General features: G+C 37.2%; 1 long non-coding RNA gene across 1 annotated transcript; it reads left to right on the top strand.

The window, feature by feature from the left end:
• The first annotated feature begins 1,630 nt into the window (after positions 1 to 1,630).
• LOC110348557 (uncharacterized) lies at positions 1,631 to 7,393 on the top strand. Its single transcript, XR_002393883.2, has 3 exons — positions 1,631 to 1,961; positions 5,095 to 5,152; positions 7,286 to 7,393. It is a non-coding gene; the product is annotated as an uncharacterized LOC110348557 (long non-coding RNA).
• Positions 7,394 to 9,690: the final 2,297 nt, after the last annotated feature.

The raw sequence follows: 9,690 nt of genomic DNA, 5'->3' as shown, positions 1-9,690 counted from the left end.
GAGAATGATTCAACATGGAACAATGGAATGATGGTTGGGCTGATGGTAAACTTTCTTGGGTTCATAGGCAGGGAGAACCCTGAATGGAAACCAAAAAAATGAAAACCAAAAGAACCCATTTCAGGAAATGTTTCCATTGAAAGATCTGTGACAGTGACCATTCTTGCTATTTGATATCAACTTCAACACAAGATTAAGGTGAGACATAATACAGTCCTAAATCACAGTCTCAGTCTGAAAATTTAAGTCCAGAAAAAAGTTGTAAACTAATACTTATAGCAGCTTTATTCATTACTCCAGCTTTATTCATTAATGCAACTAAGAGGACCTTGAATAGGTAAATATAAATAAGTGACAAATTAATATCAACATTAACATGAAATAGGGACAAAAGGGGCGAAGGGGAAGGGGGAGGGGGAGGGGAAAGGAAAGAAGGGAATGGAATTAATATGAGAAAAGGAAAAATGGAAACAAAGTCTTTGTAAATAGGGAGGGGTGGAGGGGTTGAAGGGAGGGCAGGGGGATGGGGAAAATATAAGAACCAAGAGATTATGTAAAGGTGCAAATTTCCAATGATGAATGTCACTATATTGTACACCTACAATGTACCAATAAAATTAATAAAAAAAGAAAAACAAATTAATATCAACATGAATGGAGAAGACATAAAGAGACCTTTAAAAATATATTGCTAAATAGAGGAAGCCAATTGGAAAAGGATGTGTACTGTATCATTTCAGCTATAGGACTCTAAGAAAGGCAAAACTGTGGACACGGTAAGAGATCAGGGATTTGAAAAAGGAAGAATAAGTGAAGCATGGGATTATTTAAGATGATAAAATCTATCTCTATGATACTACAGTCAGGGATATGTGTCATTATACATTTGTCAAAGCCCAGAAAACATACAAATACCAAACATATACAAATACAAATACCAAAACATACAATACCAAAAGTGAACCTTGGCAGAAACAATAGACCCTGGGTGGCAATAATGTGTCAAAGCTGGTTTGTGGACTGTAATAAATGTGCCATGCTGCAATGGGATGTTGATCGTGGGGAGGGCTAGGTGTATACGGCATGCAGGAGTGACAGGTAAGTTGTGCACTATTGTTCCATAAACCCAAAACTGTTCAAATAAGTAATGTTTATTAATTTAATAAAACAAAGTCTCAATGATGGACACTGTAGATGTGTGACAAGTGTGGGAAGGGAGGTTTATTTTTTCCTATCCTTTGAACTTTACAATTAAATTACAATATTACCTACACAGAAAATTAAATTTTAAGAAATTTAAAAAGTTGAAATCCACATCAAAGATGTTTGTTTAAAATTCACAAGCAAATGAATATTACTTATTCTTCTTCCTTATGTGGGAAACAAAATTGGTAATCCTGAGGCAGCTTTTAACCGTGACACCAATTTTATCTCTTAAGCACATGAAGTACTTTGCCTACTGTCACACAGTTGTGTGTAAGAAACACCTGTATCTGACCAGGATGATGTTTTCTCTTCCTCCTATTGAGTTGGAGGCACAAATAACAATGATTCCAGTGGATGTTCTATTCTGTTGCCAAGGTAATAGAAGCACAACCACAGATTGTTCAAAACTAAAAACCCTGGAACTGACTATAGAGTCTGAACTTCTTTACTGCTAAGAAATTATAATCGACTCTATACCTCATTGCCTGGCCTCTGCTCGCAGACAAGTCATATCTTCCAGCCACGCGAAAGGTTTAAAGTTAATGTCATAAAATTTTTACTATCCCAATTATACAGCACAACAACACATTTCCAGAAATTTACAGGGTTGTTAGTTCAAGTTTCCAGATAAGGAAATTGATAATAGAAGTGAAGATGAAGGATACCAACATTATTGGGAACAATGTTTGAGATATTGATCTAATTATTTCTCAAGTGTTAACTCATTCAACCCAAGCATGAAAGCACCCTGTAAGGTAGGTGTAGCTACAGTTCCCATTTTGTAGATGACTAAAATAAACAGACACAGAGGTTGAATAACTTGATAAAGTCACCCACAGATGGAGTTAACCCATAAATTCTGTCAAACTCCAAAGACCACAGCTATCAGCAGAATTATGTGAGGTTTTTGCTTGGTGGTTTGAAGGATTCTGGGGAAAAGAAGAAGTAGTCTGGGGGCTTTGTTCAATTCAGAAGTAGAGCTTTCATAGGGCTTAGTCTGCAAGGAGGTCTGAGCTTGGAATAGTGTCAGTCCAATCTGAAAAGGATGCGCACTGTGTCACTTCAGCTATAGGACACCTTGGAAGGATCAGAATCTCAGCACAGTACTACACGAAACACATCATTATTGCCACTCATGTGGCAAATTCCCAGTCCAACCCTCCAGAATAATGGAGAAGTCTGAGGGCCTTTGGGGTGCTCTCCTGAATAGTAATTCTCAAGGCGTGATCCCCGTGTGCAGCATCAGCATCACCTGAGAATTTGTTATAAATGCACATTTCCAGCAACTGAATCAGAAATTCAAGGTGGCCTAGCACTCTGTGTTTGAACCAGGGAGTATGGGTAATTTAGATGTATGGTAGAATTTGAGATTCACTCCCCAATAAGGGCCCCATTAGTGTCCTTCCATAGAATGCCGGTCTTGATAGCAATTTGGAGTATCCCTGGAAGGACGAGTTCTCCTACTCGTATGGGACACTCACCCATGGCAGTAGCATATAAGCAGAATAGAAAGGGGCATAGAGTTATGTTTTCCCATTTTCTTTTCTAACCATTTTGAAAAAAAAGAGAAAATGATGATTTTTCTTCCTTTGAAAATGCTAAAGGCCAACAAAATCATTAAAATCTTTTTGACAGAGATGAATCATTATGGAAAACAAATCTTTCAAGCTTAGAGAGATTAGCTCTACTCAAACACCAAGCCACCCTAGCAGCCTTGGCCACTTCTGCTATGGTGAAATTTCAGCTAAATTAAATAGAGCACAATGCCTGAGTGAGCTCACTTCACAGAACTCTTCCCCTGGGCATCATTTGGAAATCCAGGACAAGAAATCTCGAGGAAACTTCAAACCTTTTCCTTTCTCTCTTTTCTGTATAGAGAGCATGTTAAAAAGACAGGTGTGCAAGTGATTGTTCTAAGGGTCTCTTCCTTCCATTGAGAACACAGAAGCTGTCCATGCTGTTTGCTGAGCAAAGAAGGAAATGGTTTCTTCAAACCTAGTTCCAAAAGGGATTGCGTTCTTCACGCCCCCTCTTGTGGCTACGCGGAGATAATGCAATCAGGAAAGCCCTCAGCCTCTGCTATTAAACCACACAGGGATTTCATACTGTGAGAGCTCAAGATTTGGGAAGCTTGTCTCTCTGTAAACTATGTTGGCGTTAGGCCTGGGGAAAATCTATAGAGCTATATTGTTAAAAGGATTGTGAGAATTTGTCCCAGATAAATCTGTTTTCCAAAAAATAACAAATAAATATTTCCTTTTGTTTAACAGATCTAAAAAAAAAATTAAGGGGGCTGCAAGTACACAGAGGTTAACTGAATGATTGTTTGCTTGTAGCAGCCTTTACATGGGCAAAGCATAATACAAGAGAGAGTTTAGATTTGTTACAGGATTATTCATCAGTAAAACCAAAAACATGCTGTAAAAGAAAAAAATGTGCTTATATGGATGTATATATGTTTGTGTGTATTGACATGCTGCATGGTAGTGTGTCCTTTCCTGCCATCAGAACAAATTCCTCTCTACTGTTTATAGATTCTGAAATTCAGTGTCCTCTATGTGGCTATCCTACTTTGATCAGGGAGGAGATGATGATGTTCCTTGGCTACCCCAAGACGATGGGACTGTCCTTCCCACAACCCTCATTCTTCACCTGAAAAACATTTTCTTCCCCCCATTAACCTTTAAGAATGTAAAACCTTCCCTATTGGTACATGGAAGGTCAGCAGGGCTGCTTCCCTGCTGTTTCTCTTCTGTACTTTAGTAGAGAAGTCTGCCTAAGGTTATAAGCTCCTATTAGAAAGAAACGATCTAATTCACTGCACGGTGTCTGGCTAATCACTTCTACAAATAGATATTAATGAAAGTTTGATAATGGAAAGATTACATTAATTATTCAGTTTGTCTAATTGTGAAGAAGTAAAAATGGATTGTCAGAAGCTAGGCAAAAATTTCCAGAACAAGGAAGTATAGGGAGGGGTGAGGGGGATTGAGTAGTAAATAAGATTTGGGTCAGGGTGTCTCAGCTTTAGCCCTGACAATTTGAGTTGGGAAATTCTTTGCTGTAGGGCTGTTCTGTGCATTGTAGGGTACTGAGCAGCATCCTTGGCCTCAAATGGCCAGGTGCCACGTGTGCTACTCCCAATTGTAACAACCAAATATGTCCTGTAGCATTGTCATGGGGCCTTTGAAAGCAAAATCTCGCCCAATTCAGATCCACTGATTTAGTAGGACCATGTTGGTAGAAATATTGTAAATATTGCAATGGATGAACCAAGACAAAGCAGGTGTCTGCCTATGGGGCACCATGTAGTATAGCAGACAGAATGCACTTTGAGGTTAGTAAAATGACAGTTCAAATCAAATCATGTGACCTCATCTTTTTTTCCTAAGCCTATATTGCTACTTGTGTAAAAATTTAACAATAATAATAATAATAGCAATAGTAGTGAGGTTATTAGAAGTTCCGTGAAATAAAGTATATAAAGAACCTAACTCAATAATATATAACAACATTCAGTAGACAACAGCATCCTTTTTTTATCTCCAGAAGTTTCCAGAAATAAAAATACTTGTTTTGGGATAGCTGAAGAGAGGACTTTGAGCCTGGCAGTAGGTAGGATGGAAATGTCCCTTCAGTTGATAGCCCCTGTGAAACATCACCCTGCTTCCTCCAGGCCATGCCATCAGCTCAGAACACAGTACAGAGCAGGTTGTGTTAACTCTCCATAAAGGATCCCTTCAAGGCTGCAGAGCAGGTAAATCCATTCTAAACATTGAGGCACAGACAGCCCTTAAAGGCCCAATTTGGCTCTATTTTTCCAGTGTAAAAAGTGTAAAATCTTACTCTACACATGTGGAGTAACATTCTTATACCTTTGTGCCACAGAAACCTGCTTGGTGAACTTGCAGCAGAAGAACATGAGTACCAAAACTATTTGTGTCTGGTATGTGTCCCTTGTTGAAATAAAGAATGTTGTGTGTTTAGGTCACTCCTAAAAAGTTTCATAGAAACCTTAAATAATTTTGTAGAAACCCTTTCATTGTTCTTATTTCTCCTTAATACCCTTAATTAGATCATTTGTTTGTATCTTATATAAATATCCTAAAACTTTAAAAAACACATGTTAAAACTAACTTAAAATGTCTATACGGTATATGAAGAAGCATAGTATTAGCAACTTATTCTTTTTTTTTAATTAAATTCTTTTATTGGTACATTGTAGGTATACAACACAATTACATTTCTCACTGGGAATTGTACCTTTACATCATGCATCTTGGTTCTTATTTTTTCCCCATTCCTAGCCCTCCCTTCACGCCCTCCACCCTTCCCTATTTACAAAGACTTTATTTCCATTTTTTCCATTTCTCAGCATTTTTCCTTTCCCTTCTTTCCTTTCCCCTGCCCCTCCCACTACCCCTACCCCTTTGGACCTTTTCTTCCTATTTTACATTATCAATTATTCATCCTAATCATTGGTACATTTTAGGTATACAATATAATGACATTCATCATTGGAAATTTGCACCTTTACATAGTCTCTCTTGGTTCTTATTTTTCACCCTTGCCCAGCCCTCCCTTCAACCCCTCCACTCCTCCCTATTTACAAAGATTTTGTTCTTATTTTTCCATTTTCTCATATTAATCCCATTCCCTTCTATCCTTTCCCCTAGCCCTCCCACTTCCTTCCCCTTTGCCCCTTTTCTTCCTATTTCACATTACCTATTATACATTTAGTCCTTCCTTACACTTTCAGTTTCTCACACCAGAGAAACTATTCGATATTTACACATGTGTGTCCTATTCATTTCACTTAAGAGTATTACTTCAATGTGCATCCACTTAGCTATAAATGTCTCTAATTTCTCATTTTTGATGGCTGAGTAGTACTCCACTTAATTAAAAAAAACACATTTTCTTTATCCAGTCTCCAGTTGATGGGCATTTGGGCTGTTTCCAAGTTTTAGCTATTACAAACTGTGCTGCTATGAACATGGGTGCACATATATCACTGTGGTATGATTCTTTTAATTCTTTGGGGAAGATCCCCAGCAGTGGAATAGTGGGGTCAAATGGGACTTCCAGTCCTAGTTCTTTGAGGTATCTCCATACTGATTTCCACAGTGGTTGCACCAGTCTACACTCCCACCAACAGTGGAGCAGGGTTCCTCTTTCCCCACAGTCCCACCAGCATTTGTTATTGGTTGATTTCATGATAGCAGCCATTCTTTCTGGAGTGAAGTGGAATCTCAGCATTGTTTTCATTTGCATCTCTCAAATGACCAGTGATGTTGAACATTTTTTCATGTATTTATTTGCTATTTCTACTTCTTTGTCTGAGAAATGTTTGTTCATTTCAGATGCCCATTTTTCGATTGGGTCTTTAAATTTGGGAGGTCTGATCTTTTTAAGTTCTTTATAGATTCAAGATAGTAGACCTTTGTCTGAGGAAGAGCAGGTGAAGATTTTTTCCCACATTGTGGGTTGTCTCTTCACACTGCTGGTGGTTTCTCTTGCTGTGCAGAAGCCTTTTAATAAGAAGAGATCCCACTTGTTGATTGTTTGTGCTAGTTCATGGGCAACTGAGGTTCTGGTCATAAAATCTTTTCCTACACTGATGTCTTCAAGGGTTCTACCTAATCTCTGTTCCAACTTATTCTTGAACATCATCCCATTAAAGATTATGTCTCCTTTCCCAGAACCACCTTACTCTACTCTGCTCACATTTCTGATTTTCTTTTTTCCTCTAACATTCAGGAGTCCTTCTTTGAAAACAGGGAGCCTTGGAGAGGACTGAAACTTCCTATGTATAAAACATTGCTCATGTCACTAGCACTATCACTAAAATATTTTAGATGAAGCCATTAGAAATTACCATTCAACTTTTTGTGACCTACAAAAATAAGTTCCTACAGGTAAAAATTCAAAATCTATTGCTACCACTCACTTCTAAAATTACCTAACGCCACATTTCTTTATGATGTTTTCCATTATGGTTTCCGTCTTGAAATAATGCCCCCTCCCCATGGATTCCCCTACTTTGTAATAACATGATGGTTGCTTCTTCATTCCTAAGTTCTGAAGGAGCCTCCCGAGGAGAGCAAACACTGCAAACCTCTGCTAGAGAAACTATGTTTGAGTCCCAGTATCCCAACTCTCCCACGTACTTGCTGGCTATTCTGGGGTAAGTTATTTGATCTTCCTAAGTTTGCTTGTTTTGAGTACTGGGATAATAGATTTAATAATTTGCCTAGTGTCAATTACATAACTTCTGAGACCACACTTGTTGCAGCTTCCTCATGGTTCCCTCTATGTTACAGATGTTCAACAAATAACAATAATAACTACAAGAATATAATAGATTACTGCTTTATTGAGACATAATATTTGTACACCTTTTGGGGTATATTGTGGTAATTCAATATATGTATATAATGAGCGATAATCAAATTGGGGTCAAAAGCATTTCCATTTCTCACACAATTAATCATAGTTATGCGTTGGAAACTATGAACTCTAAGTTGCTTACTTTTATTAAGCACTTACTTTGCCTACTATTATGCTAGGTACTTTCCTTACATTATACCATGTTATCCTCTCAATCATCCCGTGAGACTGATACTATTGTTATGATCATTTTAGAGGCTACGAATGTGAGTCAAACAGATTAAATAAATGGTCCCTGACCACCGGTATGGAAGAGATACTGTTGGAACCAAGGCTCTGAGTCATCAAAGTCGGTGATCTGTTGAGCTCTCCCCATCTGTGTCCCAGATGTTACAGAAAGCCCTTGAAGACTTTGTTCAACTTTAGAGTCCATAATTCACATATATATTCTTGTGTGTTGATTGCTAGTTTTATTCATTAAACTAATAAATTAACCTACTCTTTTTTTTTGTTCCATTACTGCTTGAGTTCTCATTTTTTGTCAGTTTTAAGTACATGGATATTTTTGTCAACACAGCTGGGCAATATTAAACTGTTCACTAAATTAATTATTTGGTTTGTTCCAATAATTTATCTGCTGTGTACAAGGTGCCAGGTAAGGCATTCAATAAATATACACACATACCGTACCACACAGTCCCTGGTTCAGAGCATTCATAGCAATATCACCCCTAAAAATTAAATGTGACATGATTGGAGATGATGATGTAAAAGACTCAACCATGACTGAACTTGAAAAAACATTTTCACATAAATAATGTTCCTGTGTGCCCAGCCAGCACTTTGCAAGGTGTCAGGGGAGCTAAAATCCAGAGTTTAACATTCTGGATTAACAGAATGTACATTTAATGTACAGTTTAGCAGAACATACATTCCTGTGAAGACAGGAACACTTACATGTGAAATCAGAAGATAATGCAAATCAACACATTCATTCCTTCAACAGAGATTTAGAACCAACTACCTGCCAAGTTGTGCTGGGAACTGGGACAAGGGTAAACAAGTTAGGCCTGGCTTTGCCCCATGAATCATAAAATCCAGAATATAGGACAGATTTTGGGGGGAAGAATAAAGAACAATCTCACAGTTTAGAGAGTTCATTTGGGACTGGAATAATTGGAAAAGTTTTCTTGACTGAAGGTGAATTTTGACTTTGTTCTTGCATAGAAAATGGTAAAATGCCATTTAGTTGCTGAATTCCCAAACAGCAATCGACAAAGGGATGATCTGGCATCATTAATTTCTTACTACTTATGAAAGACATCCAAGGAACATTAGTTACACATTCAAATTATGCTTTCATATTCACATCACCCTTAACAGTATTTTAGCTTAGTATTCCTATTTCATTTACTGAAAAACTAAGCTAAAAGTAACCTCAAATATTAAAATGTTCTTTATCAATATTCTGCAAAACTATGTTAAAAAGCTAAAGTCATGCACTGTAGTTAAAATTGAGGTGTTTTCCTTTCAATTCAAAACCTCAATTTTCAGACCTTAATATCTTAGGCTTTTCAATCATAGGCAGTGGGAAGTTGGTCACAGAGAATAGTTACTATGAGGAAGGAGACTGCTGATAGCAGACTTCTGAAGTATCACTGCTGCCTGTCATCTTTAAAATGGTTAAGTAAGCAATCCAGAGAAAAATATGTTGAGGGGTAAATTGCTAACTCAATCCAGATGAAAGACCTGCATAGGTTAAACTAGGTTTTTTTTTTCCATTTTGTTTCATTCTAGTAGATTGTTTTCATAAGAAGGGCAGCTATTTTTCCCTCTACACAATGATTTAGAAGAGCTTTCCATAATATAATTTACATGGTATCAGGGATTATCTTTATATCTGCAAACTAAACAAGATGAAATTATGTCAGCACAAGTCTCTGCAGATAAGGTACGTCAAAAGATAAATTACATAATTTATATTTGCATTCCTTTGCATTTCAATATTGTTATATTCTTTGCATTTCTAATTATATTTGCATTTTAAATATTGAATTCATTTTTTAATTTCAGTGGTAAAATGACATGATGTAG

Source organism: Heterocephalus glaber, unplaced genomic scaffold (genome assembly GCF_053883595.1).
Source record: "Heterocephalus glaber isolate CG9 unplaced genomic scaffold, H.glaber_assembly_v1.0 deba00001553, whole genome shotgun sequence".
Lineage (NCBI taxonomy): Eukaryota > Metazoa > Chordata > Mammalia > Rodentia > Bathyergidae > Heterocephalus > Heterocephalus glaber.
Note: the sequence above shows the minus strand (reverse complement) of the source record. Positions and strands in the feature narration are given on the sequence as shown.